Raw genomic sequence first — 21,137 nt, 5'->3', positions numbered from 1 at the left:
ATGTGTGCATTCACGTCGAAGTAAAATCGGTACAAAATAAATGGGTTATCTGTTCAGGCACGACGACGACTGACTGTGTTTATTATCTCGTCCAGCACCAATGGCATGGCAGCAGCAGCAGCAGCAGCCGAAGCACTACTGCTCAACCGAAACCGGGTGCTCGCTTGGTGTCATCGAACCATGCCTCCGGTTCCACGGTCCCATGGGACCCGTGATGGAGAGCTGCGGGTGAGGAGCAGGAAGCGAATGCAACGATTGAATTGACAGCGCCCTGTCACTTTCACACCCGGCATCGTAACGACTGGCGATGGTGCACCACCGTGGTGCATACGTATGTAATGTCTTCCTCTGTTGCTAGCAATGGCAAGCAGGATCCATTCACATTCAAATGTGGCCAACTGCATGCGCTATCTTCCTCCTACCTTTCCCAGGATCGAGGGGAAGAGCTTTAGTAGATGTTCCGGCGTTGTAAATCGAATTCAATCCTTAGTGGGTGTTGCACAGCATGAAACGTAAGACCTGGCCGTAGGGGAAAACAGAGAGATGCAGAGAAAGAAGGCGAGACCGAAAGCAAAAGTGCATGTTTTATTCATTCCGAACAAAGCAATTTCACAAAGTGAAATGGTACCGCTGGCGGTGGAGACGCATGGTGGTTGTTGTTTGGTGTGAAAGAATCGAACCGAAGGATCTTTTAATCAACCGGGCCAGCGACATCACACACACACACATGTACTGAGGGGTTTTACTGGCATGAGAACGCAGGGTGGAATGTTTATGAGAAAATCATCTTGTTCCAATCGTTGATTCTGTGCGGGTAAATGAAACGATTGCAAGACACTTAATTGATATCTTTCTTGGAAATGCACTCGCTCTCGTTGTTTAGAAGGAAATAAATGATGTTTGTTCATGTGACGGAGGTAATGGAAATAATTGTAACAAGAGCGTTGATTGCCTTTTTGAACGTATTTTTATGATACTTTAATTAGAGTTAGAGATAATGCAGACGTTGTTTGGGAAGGAAAATAAACCAGCAAAATATACATATTTGTTTTGAAAAACAAAACCATTAGAAAACAAAAACAGAAAAACAAATATCATGAAATCGATTAAAATTACCTAACATTAAATAAAAGCAAATAGTGTTGAGGATTCAATTCATAAATAAACAAGCTAATTTTAATCTTACTGGACTGGATCTAACTAAATTGATGAATATATTTTTCCTTTAAAATATTGAAGTATAAGAAATGTATAAATGACTAAAATAGCCAATTAAAATGCTGCTAATTATAACCTAACATTAACTTGTTAGTTGCACCGAATTTTGACCTTTTTTTTCTTGCGAAGAATGTACCTTTTTTAATGTAATCATAACAATTTACATAACAAAAGAATGCGCCTTTGTTCGCCGCCCAAAAGGCTGCCAATATAATGAGGCCTTTAAATGCCGTTCCATTTTTTTCCTTTTCACACAACACAAGCATCAGCAGCTAAAGCAAAAATAATTTAAAAAAATCCTGCAAATCGTTCAGCTAAACTTTCACTGCAATGAACAAAAGGATTAAAAGAAAACATAATTTCCCTCCCCCCTCTCTTGTGCAGCGCGTGCATATTTAATTATATCGCACCTTTTTCTTTTCCGTAGCAACATTTCCTCCCCCCCCCCCCCCCTCAACCAAAACAAAAGCGGCGATGCAGCAGCAGTAGCATCACTATCCGTGGCTGCACGACGCCTGCACAATTCCTATTTTAATTAGCGCTCAAAATGGGGGTTAAAAAAGCACAACCAACAAACGGAGGAGAGCACGCTGTACAGCAAATTGAAACCGGTCGGTCGGCACTTTCACTCGCTCGAGTTGGGTGTTGGTGAGAGGGTGCTGCTGCTGCTGCTGCAGAGAGAGAAACTACCCTAGATCGCTTGTGGGATTTTTCGGGCAAGCGCTTGCCACAGTGCAGCGTGTTTAGCATATTTGTATAAATATTTAAAGCGATTGCGCCCGCCGCAAGGGAGTTTCGACCAGCTTGCCAGTGCGAGATTGTGCAAAACTGGGAAGGAAAAGTGCAACCGCAAAATCTCCCCTTGCCTTCTCGGCTACAGCACCGATAGGATTGCTTCACGTGCGCTTCACTTTTGACACTCGAAGCCGTTCGACTTTTGGCCTTTTGTTATCTTTACTTTGCGCCTCCTGATGCGCTTGCTTACCCCGCTGTCCCCTTTTTCAATAATGCTCCGGCTTGCTGGCATTATGTTTTTGGGTTTTCCTTCAAGAAAAAGCTGCTGCATCCTAAGACCAACTCAACAGCTACCCTGGATAGTTTTAGTTTAAAAGTTTGCTGTGCCGTTGGGAAGTTTTGTGCCGCTGCAGCATCTTTCAATTGCTTAAATCCGGTTGGTGCAAGCGCACTGTTGTTGTGGTTAGGAAATCGAATTAGCACAGGGCACCGTGGATTAGCATTTCCGCCCGGGGCCAGGGACAACTTTTGCGCGCCGGCGGCCCAGTGTGTTTCCATCGGAATCTGTGCGAAAATTATTTTAACTATCCCCGTAAAACCACTTGTTCTGCGAAACAAGTTTCGGGCTGTTGTTTTGTTAGAATGCTGCACAGTTAAATTTCGGTCCGGCTGTGGCTATACATGTAGATGGGTTCCAATCGTTTCAAACTAGGGTTTCGAAGCCCTACCAGAGCGTGGTATCGTAATTTACCAACAAATAAATTAATTGCATGAGTTCACGCCACGCCGCAAACAAGTGCCTACTGCCGGCGCTCGAATGCACACAATCGGAAGCAACCAGACCGAAAAACAAACTGCTGCTGTTGGAACCACGGGCGTGAACCTTCCCCCTCCCGAGTGCAACGTCCTGCTGTGGCAGAATGCGGGGGGTGGAGAGGTATCGATATTTATCGGTAAAATCATGAAGCGTTGAAGAGCTTTCGGATAATAATCTAGCCCAGTGCGCGTGCCTTTCGCGTTAACATTTTCTAAAATAACAAACCTCAAACCTCAAACCCTGTTACGATACAGACGGCACGCAAATACATGCCCGGGCTGTGGGCTATCCGCTCTTCACACTTCGTACCCCCTAACGGCCTTTCCTTGATTTCCTTTTCCCGCCCGTTTTTGACAGCACAATCGATGCGAATGGCTGCATGGGTTTTGCGCTAGAAATCGATTTGACCGCAATCAGAGGAAAGATTGTTTAAATTAAAAGCGGATTTCGTCGCTGGAATGGAATGTAGTTGTTATTGTTGTTGTGAAGGTACTTTACCAAATCCCCACTACTATGCGTGTTATGTGGAGGGCGAAAAAGCACGTCCTTGTAGGGAGAACATTCACAGTCCGTATTGAATGTAAACTAGCCAAAAAAAAAAACAGTAACCCTTTCCGTCCGTGTGAATGGTTTTGGGCTGAAGGTCATATCATATTTCACGCATGCCCGGGTTTTCCGGCGAGCGCGTTTTCCACGAGCTTCCAAAATAAACTCGTGTGTGTGTTTACTCGATGGGAGGGGGAGGGAAGGATGTAAACGTGGCGCCCGTGTGTGTTTGTTTAGGAAACAGGCGACATTAGCATTTTGAGAAGGGTGGAGAGAGTTGTATGTAATCGATCCCCCATAGCCGTTGACTTCCCCTTTTCCACCAAGCAGCTGCGCCTTGCCAGGGAACAACTTTTCTAATGAGATGTTAATTATGAGCAGCAATCGATTACATTCTCGTTACCGAAGGGCATTCTTTTTTGGTGTGGAGGTGATGGTGGGGGGAGGAGGAAAATGAGCTTGGAAGTAGGGTTGAGCGATTGTTTGAAGAAATAACAGTTCGAAGTCAATTTTCCAGGTCATTTTGTATTAGTAAAGCCATTGTGAAGTGAGAGCTTCTTCTTTCACGAATGAAATCGTGTCTTAAGTCTAGTCTTGTCACTACTTCCAATCATTTTAAGTAAAAAGTAATGTATTGTGTCAATAAGATAGAATCAGAATCACGATGCATACTTCATTCTTTATTTAAATTAATTTATGTTAACATATTGGTAACGATTTGAAAAGGATGGTTTAGATCAAATGTTTTCTGGCCTATGCTAAAATGTTGAAATCAACATAAAATAATGTTAAACAACTAGCAGCCACATGTAGTAGATAAACCATGCGGAAATATAGTAAATATTTTTTGACACTAGAACTACCTTACCTTACTAAAACAGGACAATTCGTTTTGACTGTTAACGTCTAAATTGCACAACTACCATTTACTTATAATTAATAGTATGGCATGAGATGAAAATGCATACTTTTTTTTTTATTTTCTAAACCACTCATCAATTACTAACTAAACCGAAAAATATTACTAACAATTCCTATCAATTTGGTCATAAACTCTTTAAACGCTTGGTAGTTCTAGTGTGAGATTTAAAGCATTAAGTAGCAGAATTGAAAAGTTTAGCCTATGTCAGGGAAACAACTATCAATTGTGTTGTTTCTAGCTTCATGTTCACACAATCATTTTAATCAGGCTTATTTTATCATTTTACTCGATTGCTGTTTTAAATATGCTTGTTGAGCCGAAATCGCAGTAGGCGTCAAATTGTCAGATTAATTGTCGGATTGGATTATACTTCCACATAATAATCCACTTATTACATTGAATTTTATCTTTTTTCATTTTGGTCCATCCAATTTTGCGTTATTGGCATTTAAAAGTTTATCTTTGATAAACCTTAAAATATACCATTAATTTACCATCGCAGAAAACTGCACAAATCTTCTTCTTCTTCTTCTTCTTCTTCTTCTTCTTCTTCTTCTTCTTCTTCTTCTTCTTCTTCTTCTCTTCTTCTTCTTCTTCTTCTTCTTCTTCTTCTTCTTCTTATTCTTATACTTCCTTTTCATGTTCTTTTTCTTTTTCTTCTTCTTCTTCTTCTTCTATTTGACGTTACGTCCTACGCGGGCATGCCGGCCTATACAGGCTTGAGGCGAGATTCATTTCCTGCTAGTTTTTTGATGTCGAGAACGACTGGCTTGAATTGAGTTAAGAATCGAAACACTCGTAGACGCTTACATGGACTACCTGACTCATTTCTATGTAAACCTCAAAACCACTATAGTATACGCTCGGTAATCTGCACTTTTGACAATCGAATTCATTCGAAGAAACAGTGTTCGGTCAAAAGTAGTGGTATTTATCGTTACAAAATGTTTATGTTTTAATTTAAAAACGAAAATTGGTTCGATCCTAAGGCTAAAATGATCTTCAATAAATTTGATGCTAGTTTGGCGGTGTGATGAAGTATATATGTAGGATGAGAGGGCTGCCCCCCGAAAATGTCAAAATGACAGCTAGGTAGCGAGGGCATGACAGCAGGCGATGAGCGACACAATCTTACCGCGAGCGTCACCGTGAACAGAAGCAAGAATATACGAATTTCCTTTAATCACCTACACCGCTCGTTTCCTTATTTCTTACATATATTGTAGGCATAGTTTCAGTCATTAAATGGCAATCTGCAATGAGTTGAAATATTATATCATTTAATTGAAAATTAGTTCGATGCAAGAAACTCACTAACATTGATTTATCTGTTTGGTTAATTATAAAAAAGCAATTTAAAAAATTTGCCCCTTTTCCCCTCACATTCAAACCCAATGATCTATAGTCACCCAATAAAACTAAAACACGCGTGACGTTTAACATTCCAGCACTGAATCTTGCACGGAACATACCGAAATACGACAAAAATCAATCGACACAATAACCAATTAGGAGCATTATGTTGAATGTATTTTTCCACCCCCCAGTATCTGCGACATCTATCCAGCCGAATAGAATCACGCCCCAACCATTCGCAGCCTGATTGCCTGATGCCGCCGGCGTCTTCTGCCCGTCTGCTACTAAACGATGCAATTTAGCTCTCCACACACCATACGCGTTTTCTCCCCTCCTCTCCATAGGAAATGATGCGCAAGGAACGCAACACCATATGCTTCGGCGTTTCCCCCGCCCCAAAAAGTATTCCGTATTTTGGGCCATCCAGAATGTAAAGACAGACGAGCGATGGCACAAAATAGATTGCCATCCATATTCTGCTGCTGCTTCTGGAAGGCGACATTTTTTTCCACACACCCCATTGTGTTCCGTTCCACGCTTGTTCTGTATTGCAAGAGTAGGAACGAGATGTGCTCGCCCTTCGTCTCCGTTACCGTTGTGTCCTGTGGAAAGTGTAATTTCTCACTTTCGCTACGCTCTTTCGGTGAAGATAAGTCTCGGTTTCCTTCGTTCCGTCGGTGGCAAGCACGATCGTGGAGGGTGAAGCGGTAGGGAAGAATAAAATGAATATGTTTTCAATATTGATACCGAAATTTATTGCACATTGATGGGTCCTTCCGATATTGTGAGGTGATAGTGTGCTGCCTCGCACGGCCAAAAGGAAGCTTATTGAAGAAGTCATCCCCTACGTGTGTGTGTGTGCTCTCTCTCCCCTTCCCCTTTCTCGATAACCTTCCGATGTCGGTTGAGCGATCGGAAACACGCTTCCGCTACCGCTTTCAAGCTTGTACTTGGCCGTCTCCGTTATCTTTAAACATTGTCTTCCGCACCCGGCGTATCAGCGTACGGTTCGAGTGTTGCCTTTGGTGGTTTTTCTGTTGCCACCTAACACACATACGCCACACACTGGCAAGGCGACACGCGGTGTCATTCGCTTCCTGTCACAACCAGATTCGAGAAGCATACTCGTGAGGCGTCCGTGTGTGTGATTGTTCCGGAAGACAGAAGGAACGAAAAGAAATCCTTACCAATCACCACCATGCACAAGTAAATCGATATGCGCCACATTGTCTCTGTGCCGTACCAGGAACATGTTAGGATTTGCAGCAGCCGATGATGCAGATTTTCGGCATTAGCGTGACGATGGCCGGAGACGGACGGGATTGGACGCGTCACTGCCAGTGTGCTTTACCCTCGAGGGGGGTTCAAAATGGTTCAGATGTAGGCAACAAACCGTTGACTTCGTTCGTTAGAGCTAACGAGCCACACACAAAGGGTAGTGGACAGGCCTGGGCGTACAGGCGAAGGCGGTGTGCCTTAACGAAGCTTTAAAAAGCTTTAACGAACGATTTCACTTCACAGTCCAAATTGGAAAGTGGCCACTTCCGGTGCATTTGGGGCTGCGTAAAATCAGCTGCTGTGTGAAAGAATACAAAAATGCGCTTGCAAATTATGCTGATGCTAGTATGAAATCATCTACTGTAAGTTAACATGTTTTTTTATGTTCTATTGACATCTTTTTCTCCTTCTATTTCTCCTTGTCATATTTCGCCTTTTTACGAAAACTACATTGTTGAAACAGGCCCATTTTATGACATTTTTGCAACGCGTATTGCATATCTTTAGGCGTTTAGAATTACGACACAGATTGGGTTATACACTGCGGTTAGTTTCTATAATCGCAACCCTAATTCTCGTGTTGATATAGCAAATTCGTATGTACCACTTGCATGTACCACTAGTGGGCTTGGCTTTCTGCGTCTTATAGACTTCCCATAGTAGGATGGTCAATCCTACGTATGAGAGCCCAGTATGCACTCGTGAAAAACTGTGATTTAGGAATAAGAAAATAAATTTCTTTAAATAAATAAATTTTCTAAACCAAAGTTTTTGGTATTTGGTAGAAATCATTGAATTAATCATTGTGCTTAGGGTATATGCCAAAAACTTGGCAAAATTCCTATGTAAATTAGCATTTTAACTAGCTGCAGTGTACTCAAATGGAAGTGTACGATTTTGTTAATATTCTTAAGTTGTAGTGATTAAGGTAGAAATAGATATTATTATTCCCACGGACAAAATCCTCAAAAATGAACTAAGTTGTTGCCAAATAGTGCTACTTTTGCGTGGCTTGATTCGCTTCAATGTGTTTCGCCACAACAAAAATGTCTTAGCAAAGCGAACTCAATGTTTGGAAACAATTCGTCTAGAGGTCATGGGGGTTCCTCGTTTTTGCTAGAACTATAACACCAGGAAGTCACAACATAACAGCCATTAGAACATAAATATCGAAAAAATGACGGCTAAACAAATGCTTCAACTTCATCCCAAACCTTCCTTATCTTCTCCCAACATTAATTGTTTTGATGCGAGCGTCGATAAGAAATACCGACGTAACCTCAAAATGTCACCCTACTACACTTAAAATCTCAGTGGAAGTCTGGGCGGGCAATTTGAACAATGCAAATTTGCTCTAATTGCTGACCATTTGCGCACACAAACACACACACACGTCTACCAAAACGGGCAACGGACAATTCAGTGTGTCATACGCAACTGTACATAAACATAAAATACCGAGCCCAGAAGAGTCCGAAGAGGGTCGTAGCAGGAACAGTTGTTAGCACCGCCGTACGTGAAATGGACTTCAGGTTTTGGGGATGGAAAAGATCACCAAGGTGTATTGCGGTGGCTATGGTCGTGTGTGTGTGTAGTTTTGATGCCATTAATTTGCAGCAGAATTTAGCGAGTGTAAAGGCACTTAAAAGGCCCGAAACACACACACACACACCGAGTCAGGTGCGAGAAAGTATGCTTATCGTCTCATTATCCACCACTTGAAGCAATTAAACGAATCTAATTTACGATTATAATTGAATCATATTTAATCCACTTACGTGGCAGCGGTGGTGCGGTGAACGTGCCTGGTTTCAGCCGAAACTCACAGATGACCATAAACTTTGCAGGTACGCTAATGGTTCAAACGGGCAAAAGTGGAAGACCGCATAACACAACATTTGCCAAAAACTGAACTTCTGTGTGAGTTAAAAAACCTAGAATAAAAAAAAAAACGAACTAAGGCCACAAAGGGATCTGTGGAATTGGAATTCATGCGCCATGCCATCACACCGGCCGAGATAGCTGGCTAGAGACGCGCTGCATCTTTTCAAAGCGTAGCTTCCCCGTGCTCTCGTACGCTCTAAAGAGTCCATTTGGCAGTGGTCGTTTCAGCTATAACTGAGCTCACTGCTGCCGACTGTAAATTGTATGTGAACTTCCCTTGAAATGGACCTGGACGGCCAGTTGCCACCGTAAGCTGCAGGCAGCATATGGGAACGGCAGTCTCACTTTGTCCGTAGCCTCCGTATGCGAGAGTGTTTGCGTGTGTTGTTTTCATTCATAAACAAAATCTACCACCAAAAAGGGAAGATCTCTCGGTTGGATGACCCGCATCGCGGGTCCATTCCATTCAGCAGCCACATCATATCTGAGGTAGGACGGACGGTCGACGACGCACTCTTTCACAGGTACCATGAATCAGGATCAAGCATCATGGGGGTACATCTGTGCTGTACAGTGTTGGTCGGTAATACCGAGTATCTCCCTGTCTGGACTGTAGACGTACAACTTTACATGAAAACACCGGACCACACCGGTGCGTCCGTGCATATCCAAATGGCACCCGTTCGGACCGGGAACATCATATCTTTCTGCGGATTGAATCCTCGCCGATGCGTGTGTGTGAGGTGTGGTGTGGTTACGGCTTACAATTATGTGATTCGTTACGGATATCTAAAATGCGAGATAAATCGGGACGTGTGCTCTGCTCACATTGCGTAGCTTTTCAGCTGCAGTGCAGCGAGGTGTGTAGGCGAGATGGGTGTCTTGTTTTATTTTTTTGCGGGCTTTGCTGGTTTGCTGGCGGTACATTTTACTCTATGTAAAGAGCGCACTTGCGCCTCGTGAAAGGTAGGCAATACAGCACCGTTCGAAAAAGGGACCATCATTTGCATTTTGGCTGAATACATGAATTTTAATGTCGGTCGACGAGAGGAGGCTATGATGGGTTGAGTGGCTGCTGCTGTTTCTTTTTTTTTAGGTTCATGTTCCATGAAAATTGTTTCACGAGCTTAATTTTGTGGCAAAAATGAAATACAAACCTTGTAATTAACACGACACTCGGCTTGACCAGCGTATGGAGAAGAACCTACTCATGAACCAACATACTGCACGCACGGATCAAGCAAGAGATTCGTTTCCTTGGTAAAAGCTCCCGTATCTAGGCATCTTCTGCCTCTCGATGAGTATCAGTTTTAATTAAATTGCATATGACAACATCCCAATCTTTTAGCTCCCGTTGTACGTTGAGCGTCCTTATGATGGTTAGCCTTTCTGGAGACACTCGTGCCCACAGGAACATGATAAGACGAAGTTTCTGCTACTTCGCTCCCGTGTCCCTTATAACTGCTTCGACAAATATCTCCTCCATGGCAGTTTTGCTCTTGACGCTGGGATGCGAGTGCAGGAGGGAACAGCTGCGATTATACGCCCAAGTTGGCACTAGACACGATGCTTTCTCCTTCAAGCAGTAGAGCCTTAGCGTCTTAAAGCAATATTTGCCCCAAAATGTGGAACTTCTACTAACCCACCCAGTGGCTTGGCTAGCTGGTCCAGGCCCTGGGACGGCCCAAGTTAAAGCACACCCGAAGGTGTTTTCATACCGTTTAGTTGCGGGGGCGAACAAACCACTGCCCTTTCGGGTTAGTTTAGGAAACGGTTTCAGCAGGAATCTTGTGACCGGGGAGTTTGCTTCCTCGGGCGAAGACTTTCGGTACAAGTTTTTCGAAGCAAAGTTTGCCGTAAGGCAACGTTACATGCTCCTGTTGGTGTGTGTGTGTGGTTGACGTTGTTGGCTGCAGAGGATGTACCTAGAGCGTATCATAAGGGAAAGCTTTGAATTTTTAAAGTGGCTGACCAGTAGCAGTGTGACCTCCCGTGCATGTCCATGATGGTTGCAAAGGTTCGGTTTTTCGAGCAAGTTTCCCAACAACTTCCGGGTAAGGCGAGAACATGCACTAAAGAGTTTGAGGTCATCCTTATAGCACCTTCTCAAAAGCGACGACCTGGCACGTCAAGTATCGTGTCGTGTCAGAGACACAAGGGCGATGTTCGATCTCGGTGTCCCCGGGGGCTCACTTCCGGTTGCTACCTTAATTAATAAAGTTTCCGATGGCGGTCAGTTGGAAGATGTGTGTGTATTTTTTTATAGTTTTCCAGTGAAGTTGTCCTAGTTTGCTGCTGGTCAGCTTGGTAAACAACTTCACACCCGGTAAATTGTGGTTTTTAGCCTAAGGTTCCGGGCGGGCGCTGGTGTTGTAATGGATGCAAAGGGGTCAGAGTGTAGAGATTCATTAATAGTCTTGGAATGTTTTTAATGTGTGATGAAACATTCCCCAGAAAGGGGCTAATAGAAGTTAACTATTCATCAACCAAAGCGGAAGACGCTTCATAACTCATCTTTTCTTGTGACAGTCCCGTATCTGGGACGTTTAAACATAATTAATCATCGGTTATCCTTATTGCTTAATCAGAAATTCTCAAGCTCCACGTAGATGGAAATCGTCACAAGTTTGCCACTCGAATGACCAGCTCTCCAACGAACCCCGGAAGCCAATGTTTATGGATTAGACTTGAGGCGTTTCTGCTACTGGATCTACTACTGCTGCTTCGAAATATTCACACCGAAAAGGTTTCGGCGATGTTGATGACTGACTTTACCATCAATCTTGTTGCTCTGCCCCGGGTCGCATGCTTCCTCTCGCGGCTCCAGGGATCAGGACCCGGACCAGGACCAAGGTTTATGGTAATGCCCTCTTTCGAGCGAGGTCCGTCCCGGCAGAGCAGTCCCCAAGGCTATTTCCTGCTAGGCCGCAAAACGAACGATGTTTTGACATGTCATTGGCTCGGATATCGGACGATATGGCGCTTGTAATTAATTACCATTTTTTGGCACGAGATTATTAACTCATTCACCCGACTTCATCTTGCCTTTGCTTTCGTGGCGGTTGTGGTTTTGCCAACTTCCGGGTCCCAAAAGGTTACTAAAATCGCTTGAACACAAAAACATTCAACGATTATCATAATTACTGCTACCCTACTACCTGTTTTTTTTTTTATATTTCGCTTGCCCTTTGGGGATATGTTGTACATGGGGCGAAATCTCGTCCCCAATGGCTCGTTTTTGATTGGAACCGGGATAGCACGGTTAAGGTGTTTTTCATCCATAAAACTATTTCCTCCGTCTCTCCCACCCTGGGCTGGCGCACGAAGGAGGAAGGTTTGAAAGTTGTGTGTATGTTTTTGATATTGATTTGATTTTATCGGGTTCTTGAAATTATAGCTCGATTAACTTGTACCTGGCAATCAAACCCTCTCTCTCGCTTCAGGCTCTCTCTATCCTCTCCTTCGCTGGCTTTCTCTGTCTCTTGTACGATTGGGATGGAGGCGCTTGGTAAAGTTAACGTAGAGGATACTCCATATGGAAAAGTTTATCGTGAGTGTGTGAATAAGCAGAGGAATGATGGGAGGGCGCGTGAGCGTGCATGTGTGGTAATTGCTTTTCGTTACACTTTCGATTACACCGATGTGTGCTTGAAACTAATTGAATAAACATGGGAATGGAGAGTTGGGTGCGAGATCGGGTTCATCGCTTCGGTGTGAGTTGTTTTGGCGTTGTAAAGTGATGATTGAACAGTGATGATTGAGCCTTATATTTATATAAAAGTAACACAACAAGAGTATGAAGTGCAACAAGAGTATGAAGTGCACAACAAGAGTATGAATAGTATCGGGAGTGCATAATATTGCGGATTAATGCTTAATTTCTAATTGACTTTTTACTATAAGATTTCTGTTGGCACGATAACCACGTGCATTTTGACAGGCGTTTATTTACCAAACATCAAACTGGATACGATAGCTCAAATAGTTGGAACTAATAACACCAGAGGGCGGCTCCTGTTAGATAAGCACGAAACGATATCCGCAAATATGAGACAACTAGCCAACCGATTTTAGGGTCAACTTGCAATAAGTTCGGCTGAGGACGTTCAGTAGCTTGACAAACAGGATCAACCAGATCAGCTGATCGAGTACAGGATGCTATCGAAAATTGTCAGTAGCAAAAGAGAAACCAGAAAGGATAGACTAATTTTTAAACTGTGCAGCAAATACTAAATACACACGAAAGCCAGTTGTTTTTTGATAGTTTTTATTAACCGTTTTCCTGTTTGTTTCCTTTTCTCATTTCAGGTTAGTGTAACAATCGACATACAATCAGTATTAGAAATGATAGAATTATGTTTAATTTAATTTTACGGTCTGGTTGAAAGTGTGATCACTAACAAAATATTATTTTTAGTATGAACCGGAACCGATCTGTTTATTTGTTGTATATGAAGCTACATTTTTATAAGAACAAAAAGATTTATTAAAACTCGATAAACATAAACTACATAGTTGGGACAAACAACAAAAGAGCTAAGGTAAGTGTTGAATTTGTTGCTACACTTCATTCTAGACAAAATGGCATGAGTAAAAAATCCATCACCCTTTTTACAATTCAAATTGCATTTGCTGTGCACATTCCCGAATATCAAAACAGCACCACCAAAGGACATCTTAAGCCACTACACCTAAAGCTAACAAAAAACAGCGGAAGCAGAAAGTTCACCGAACATTAGGCTTTAAAAACAATACACAGAAAAACACAAAGCAAACGTAAAATCACGACGGGCGTGGAAGGGAAAATGGGAAAAGCGCTTCCGTGAAGCTAGCTCACCGTCAAATGCCTTCAGATCGGTATCGGAGAAAATGAATGAAATTATAAAACGTGCCCGACCGTGGGTCTGATGATGGTGCGGGAAGGTTGGAATGAAAGAGACCGAAATGTTCGCTCCACCCGGCAGTTAGGATATGGTGTAGCAAAGCTACTGGCAGCATGATTCTTGGAAAGTTGAAAACAACCAACCGAAGTGAGGTGCTTCCGGGTTCAATTTGTAGCGCTTTCCCTAAAGTTCGGTGTGTTTGTGTGTGTTTGTGTGTGCTACTATACAAACGGATTTGTTGTTAATCGATGAAAAACGAGCAAAACAATGGTAGATTGGTCTCCGACAACGATTGTGTGCTGCGGCGTTGTGAGGGCAAGGAGGACATAGAAAAGCAAATTTGGTTTCATTGGAAATTTCTCCTTGTATTTCTAGTTTGAATTTCTTCCCGTTGGCTTGACGCGGGTCCATGCCGTTTTGTTGGGGCTGGATGGAGAGGTGTGCTGATTAATTGCGGTTGCCAGCGTTTTGGCAATCAAAATCGGGAAAATTAAACCAAAGAAGAACAATTACCGCCATTGCAGGGTAACGTTAATTGGAAAGTGTAAAAATGATAGCTCATTTGTTGGGGCTGAAGAGAACTTTCTCGCTCGTAAGACGTTTGTTTTTTTTTTAAATATTTCACACAAGTATCAAAATAACGTCTCATGAATGTTTGTAATGCATATTTATGCCTCCTAATCCCGAACATCCACACTGGGAGCATGTTGCTTCAACTGTTGTTTTACGCTTTCTGATTTTCCATTCTCTACGCGCAACAGTAACAAACACTCAACGGCACAGGCTCACTAGAAGGAGGGGACGATAACAAGACGGGAAACAAATGTGTCCCCAACGAAACATAACGAGACTGTGTTATGCCAGCGTTCGTTTCATCTTTCCTCCACTCTGCTGTTAAAGCTGCGGGCCGAAATTGCATACTTTCGGTCACAAATTATTATCCCTAGAAGAGTGTATCTCCCGTGCCCGAAGTTCTCACACTTTCGCTCTTCTGCATTTATTGTGCCAGTGGAAGAGCGAATACTGGAAAAATTCATACCATCGCTGTCGTAGGGCTAGACCATAAACACGAGGGCGATCTTCTTCACCGTTTTTCTACCATCGTACGTACGACTCAGGACCTTTTGCTACCACCAAGGGTCTGCGCCAGGGGGACGGGCTTGCCTGTCTCCTATTCAACTTGGCGCTAGAGAGGGCCATCCGCGACTCGAGGGTGGAGACTACGGGAACCATCTTCTATAAGTCAACCCAGATCCTGGCATACGCTGATGATATAGACATCATTGGTCTGCGGCTCTCCTATGTAGCAGAAGCCTACCAAGGGATTGAGCAGGCGGCAGAGAACCTCGGATTGCAGATAAACGAGGCAAAGACCAAACTGATGGTGGCAACATCAGCGGACCTACCAATAAATAATCCAAATCTACGTAGGCGTGATGTACAGATAGGTGAACGCACTTTTGAAGTCGTCCCAGAATTCACCTATCTCAGGTCAAAGGTCAGCAACGACAACAGTATGGAAGTTGAGTTGCGCGCAAGGATGCTGGCTGCCAACCGGTCATTCTACAGCCTGAAAAAGCAGTTCACCTCAAAGAACCTGTCGCGACGGACGAAGCTGGGACTATATAGTACCTATATAGTACCAGTACTCACATACGCCTCTGAGACATGGACACTGTCCAAATCTGACGAAGCCCTCTTAGCCGCGTTCGAGAGGAAGATGCTCAGAAGGATACTTGGCCCCGTATGTGTGGAAGGACAATGGAGGAGCCGCTATAATGACGAGCTATACGAGATGTACGGCGACCTCACTGTCGTACAGCGTATTAAGCTCGCCAGGCTCCGGTGGGCTGGCCATGTTATACGCATGGAAACGGACGACCCAGCCCGTAAAGTCTTTTTAGGCCGTCCACAAGGACAGAGGAGGCGTGGTAGGCCCAAATTGAGGTGGCAAGATGGCGTGGAGGCGTCCGCCATTAAGGCCGGGATAACGGACTGGCAGACGAAGGCGCGAGACCGTGAGCGGTTTCGGACACTCCTGAGGCAGGCCAAGACCGCAAAGCGGTTGTAGCGCCGGATAAGTAAGTAAGTAACGTACGACTATGTTAAGATTTCCTATTGTGGCCAACGCTCGAACGTGCTACTTGAGTGGAAGGCGGAAGTGGGAACGTGTTTCGGAACCTATTAGAAATTGTTTCATTGTTTCAATTGTTGATTCCAAAGTGGTTTACAAAGCAGCATGGAAAGAAGGGGGGGGGGGTGGTTGCATGTCCTTCACGTTTGCGTTCTTCTTTCATTTTTTAAAACGGTAAACGTTTCACCCGAAAGTGCTTCGATCGCACTGTGTCTCACTCGCTTTTCGCTTCAGCCCGGAACCATTATTTTAAGTTCTCGATGGTTTCGGCACTTCAAGCCCTGGCGCACGCTGGCGGCGGCAGGTGCTTGTGAATCGAAATCACAACCGTCGGGGGGGAGTTTCGTGTTGGGGCGGCGGCTGCTTTAATTCGAAACTTGTTTTAATCACGAGCAGCAGCTGCGCGTCGGTTTGATATGGGAATGAAATGGGGATGATGTTTGTCTGCTGCTGTTATTAGTTTTGGACAAGATTCAGATGATCTTGGAGAGATGATTGTAATGACTAGAATATTGTTTAATTGAATATATTGATTGCTTTATTTTAAAAGTTTTTAATGAATTTGACATAAAATATGCATACAAGATTCCGCCTAGAAATAATATTTGGTATGATTTAGCAGCATCATGAACGTAGATTTTATGATGAGTGAATGGTACAGATTTGTACTGGGTGGCATATATTATAAGACGTGGGTTCACCTTGAAAATACAGGGTTTTCCTGGAGTTCTCATAGCTGCGGAATACTTTATTGACTCCTTTTTCGATTAAATGAACTTAATCTAATGGGAATTGGACTCTGTAGCACCCTTGGACAATAGGATCCAATAGAAATTGGAGACTGTTCAAAAAGATTCCAATTTCACAACTATGAGAATCCTTGAAAAACCCTGTGTAACGGAAGAAGCTTGTCTGAAGATTTCTAGATATTTATTACGTCATTTGTCGTGAAATGTTGTACGAGGTCTTTTCCCTGCATGTCTGCTTAAAGATTCATTAAATCAATCTGTGTAACATAAACACGCGCAACAAACGGACAATGAATTAAAGTTGTCTCAGTTTTGCTACTCCAGGTTTTTTTTCCAATAACATGTTAGTAACCATACGCCACCGTCGCGAAAACAAAGAAACCCTGAAATAACTCAATTCGAAAGCTAATTACTCACGAACGACCGGGCTAAAGCTTGCGCGATTGCTGTTCCAACTTTCCGCTTTCCAGCTTTCCAATTCCCCCGAAGGGATTGAAAGCAATGGCGCACCAATACGATGGAAAGCGGTGGATGAAAGCAACAAAAAAAAAAACACACACATCTCGTCTTCAAAGTAGCTTTACTATCGAAAGGGTATGTAGGGGAAAGAAAAACCTCCCTGCAATACCCATGCACGGAATGATGAGATGAGATTGGGTTTGGATGTATTGTACTGCAACGACTCACGTGCTCATAGAAAGCGAGTCCAGCCGCAGTACACCTGCCCAGATTGCGGGAGGCAAAGAGAGTCGTACTGATTGTGAAGCTAGAATCACACATAAATCGCTTGTCGACGTTGAACGTTGGAAAATCCGATAACACACACACACACTCGCACGATACCCGCGGCAAACCCGGAACCCGAAACCCGTTGGAGAATTAATTTGGAATTTTTCAAATTAATTACTTATTCAGCGAGCGTCGTACGATCGGGCGTATGTTACAAAGGATCCACAAAAGATGGTCGTAAACAAAAAAATGGTGTTGAGTTGGATCCAAACCTAAGGGTAGTAAGAAGGAAAAAAGTGTAATGTGTGCCTTGCTTGTTCCGGATGCTTGAAATGCCGTATCATCGATTGGTCGTTTGCTACGCTCCGGTTTTTACCTGGGATGAATTTGATTTCACCTTTTGAAGCCAACACGGTTTCACTTTTCAGTTCGATCGTTTGTCCACCAACGCAACGCTACATAATGTATGCGTCGGTCATTTTACAGCGCATTCAATGTTCGCGTTTTTTATGTGAGAGTGTGTGTGTGTGTGTGTGTTTGGCGCCTTCCCGAGGTTGAAGCTGTTTTGTGTTACGAAATGGGATTGAACACAAAGGATCAAGCGATAGTGGGGAATCAGCCGTTACGAATTAAGCACCGCAACTACAACGAACTGCACAACAACAACGAAAAAAAAAAAACCCTTAAAGCCATAAAAAATTACCCACTGTCCACCAACACAAAACCAGAGACGCTGGCACACGGATCACCCATTTCCTGTGCCCTGGTGCGGGATTTCAATTTGTGCAGTTTGTTGAATTCAATTTATTTTATCAAACCTCATCTTTCTACGTTCTTTTTTGTGTGTTGTGACACGTTCCGTGTGCGTGTGGGATCCGTTGGAATTGGATCCTTTTGGGCTGTAAAATCATGCATCACCTGGTGTTGTTTTGTACTTTTATTTGGCTTGAAATGAGCTTTCTACCTTTCCCGCTGGCCGCTGGCTTTTGCGTTTTCGTTGACCGTGGTGGTGATCGCTGTGAGGCCAATGAAGTCGATGCCACAAATCCATCGTTGCCGTGGGTTTTCGAATAGCGCCAAGTTGTGTGTGGGGAATGAGTGCGTCCACTGTCGAGGACGCAAGTAAAAATCACCGTTTTGATGGCAATTTGGGAATGTGTGCTGCTGGTGTAAGGGGGCGGGGGGGGGGAGAGTTTCTGGTTGAAATTTACCTTTTGGCGATACAAATCACCTTGCTGTTCCGTGTTGACGTGTGTGGGAAGTGTGTTTGATGCGATACTACTTTGATGGATTTTTCGTTCACTTTGTATTTGCTGGTTAGTGCGCACCACAAAGCGCCTCTCGACAAAAGACACATGTTGACGATGGTTTGATTTGATAACACTTTCGTGACATTTTGACCATGGTTATTCAGGACCATAGCGGATATTGGAAGTTTAAAAGATGTGAGAATGTAGGTACAATTTGGAATCTTCCGGTAGGCTGTACTGGTTTGAAGACTGAAATGTTATTAATCATAGCTTTGTAGTCTACCAACAAATAAAACCCTTCTTCATATATTTTTGTTTAATAGAAGGTTGAAAAAACAATAATTTTAAGCAGAATGACAATATCTCATCTGTTAGTGTCTACCAATAATCAATCTTTATGGCAAATTCAGTTTCATTTTTTCTTGTTAGAGATGAGACCGTTGGTTCTTGTTTACATGAAACTACCTTTTTTCGTATTTCTCAACGTAAGATCGTTTGTATATCCTGTAAGATATCCTTTACTTTTTAGCTTTTGTGTAGAAGTGACATACAGATTTTCATTTTATTTAACATATCATGACCATTTGTTAACATTAATTTTAACTTGTAGGATGCTTTTAAAAACTATTTAACAGAATTGATACAATAAAACTAAGATAATCTTCTAGACTGTTATACGCGTTTGAAGACTTCGGTTAAGCGGATCTATCTGACTACCGATTGTGCATACAATACATGTAGCACGTAGCAATGGTTTTGGGAAACAGCAGGCGCCATCTATTGGCAGCATAGTTGCACTACAGCTTGCGCTCAACCTTCCTTTTGTGTGAAGCATAAATTGAATACAACTTATGCGATGTACATTCTTGCTGTGTGCAAGGCTTTTTCACATAAAAGTTATGCTGCAATATAATGCAATAAAATGCGTGCAAGGTTTTGTGTGAAAATGTGAAATTGCATTGAAATATGAGCAATAGTATACAGGTTGACATTTTATGGCAAGTTTATGGCATCAGTGTGTCCTTTTTTCAGAAAAGAATTCTTCTTCTTCTTTTGGCTCAACAACCGTTGTCGGTCAAGGCCTGCCTGTACCACTTGTGGGGTTGGCTTTCAGTGACTTTTGGATTACCCCCCCACAGCAGGATAGTCAGTCCTACGTATGGCGGCACGGTCTATTTGGGGATTGAAACCATGACGGGCATGTTGTTAAGTCGTACGAGTTGACGACTTTACCATGAGACCGGCTTAAAAAAAATATTAGAAAAGTATTATTGTTTCCAAAAGGCTTTAAAACGGAGAAAACAAAAGATTGAAACGACTGTAGATAGCTTAGGTTTAGTATGATGATGGATCTATATTTGTAGCCCTCGAAGATCGTGTATCTTGTCCAAGATCTTGTAGTCCTCGAATACAACAATATTATAGCAAATAACAAATAATGCAAAACATATTACAAATATTTTAGAAAATATATTTTTGAAGCAAATAGTTGAAAAAAAAATACAGCAGGTATTTTTTCAAGAAATTCATCCTAATCAAGAAATTCAATAAAAAGAGTAAAAAAAACTTTCTAAATCTTTTGAAACTCATCCTTTTCAACAAAATAAAAACAAACTTTCTTGTTCATCACAAAACCATCCCAACCACGTGATGCCGAGCTAATTCAGTGGAAGGTAAATAGTCAAGGACACACACACACAACGAACGCATCCGACCAGCATTGAACCAAACTTTCCAGTCTAATTCATTTTTGCGAGAAGCAAACAGAAGAAAACAGCCAGAGATTACTTTCAACCAGCGCCCTGGTTGCCCATAGTTTTTTCCCCTTCAAACAAACCATGACAGTTAAGCTAATGCTCTGGCCAACCGCTGTGGCACTATCCTCTGCACCGGTTTATCATCCGAACACAAACACAAAAGCTCGCCCCCACCAATGACTTGCAACGAGAAAACTTGCGACAACCATACCGGCACCCGGTAGCGCTCTTGAAATCGTCAAAAAATCGTTTGTTTTTAGTTCTTCCGAAGGTTAGAACTGCTTCGGTTCTTTGGTTCGTTCAGACAAAACTTAACCACCTTGCGGCGTGCAGTGTGTAAAGGAAAGATTTGCAGTGAAAGGGGACAGACCCTATGTGTGTGGCCCGTAAAGTTACGCGCAAAGGTGCGTTTTCCCCTGGAATGATTCTCTGGCCGGTTGTCGGTGACAGTTTCGGTTCGTTGAAGCGAACACTGCTACACTACTACAGCCCGCGCTACTGCATGCCTCGAAACTTTTATTCTGCTCTGATTCATTGCCAAACCTTGGTTGTTTTTTTGGAGTACTTCTTCAGAAAGATCTTCTGACCAGCACGAACTTTCTTTTGCGTCTCGATATTTTCTATCTCTCCATGGACATCCTCTCCTTGCTGTCGCTGCAGTTTGGCTCCTGCAACGCATAGAAAAGGATGAGTAAGTTAGAAAGTTTTCCATCTTCTACGTTTTTTTAATTCTTTTTTCCTTCTTCCCACTATGATGACTCTGCAAATGATAACTCCGGATGACATTTATTAAATTTAACTTTTAATTATATGTAAATTTCCGGCTCTTGGTGAAAAGCGGATTTACAGCCATAGAGAAGCGATTTCCGTGGGAAGATA

The 21,137-nt window shown here is 42.9% G+C and overlaps 1 protein-coding gene and 1 long non-coding RNA gene across 3 annotated transcripts in view; both read left to right on the top strand.

Annotated features, from left to right (window-relative positions):
* Positions 1-13,944, top strand: part of LOC120899708 — a 37,133-nt gene extending 23,189 nt beyond the window's left edge. For both annotated transcript variants that reach the window (XR_005739091.1, XR_005739092.1), the window contains exons 3-4: positions 13,174-13,297; positions 13,417-13,944. This is a non-coding gene — a long non-coding RNA (uncharacterized LOC120899708). The remainder of the gene's footprint in view (positions 1-13,173; positions 13,298-13,416) is intronic.
* The window catches only part of LOC120899703, a 425,694-nt gene that overhangs the window by 212,919 nt on the left and 191,638 nt on the right, over positions 1-21,137 (top strand). The gene's annotated exons all lie outside the window — the stretch shown is intronic.

This window comes from Anopheles arabiensis, chromosome 3 (genome assembly GCF_016920715.1).
Source record: "Anopheles arabiensis isolate DONGOLA chromosome 3, AaraD3, whole genome shotgun sequence".
Classification (NCBI taxonomy): Eukaryota; Metazoa; Arthropoda; class Insecta; order Diptera; family Culicidae; genus Anopheles; species Anopheles arabiensis.
The sequence above is the reverse complement of the archived record's forward strand: the minus strand, read 5'-3'. Positions and strand labels throughout refer to the sequence as shown.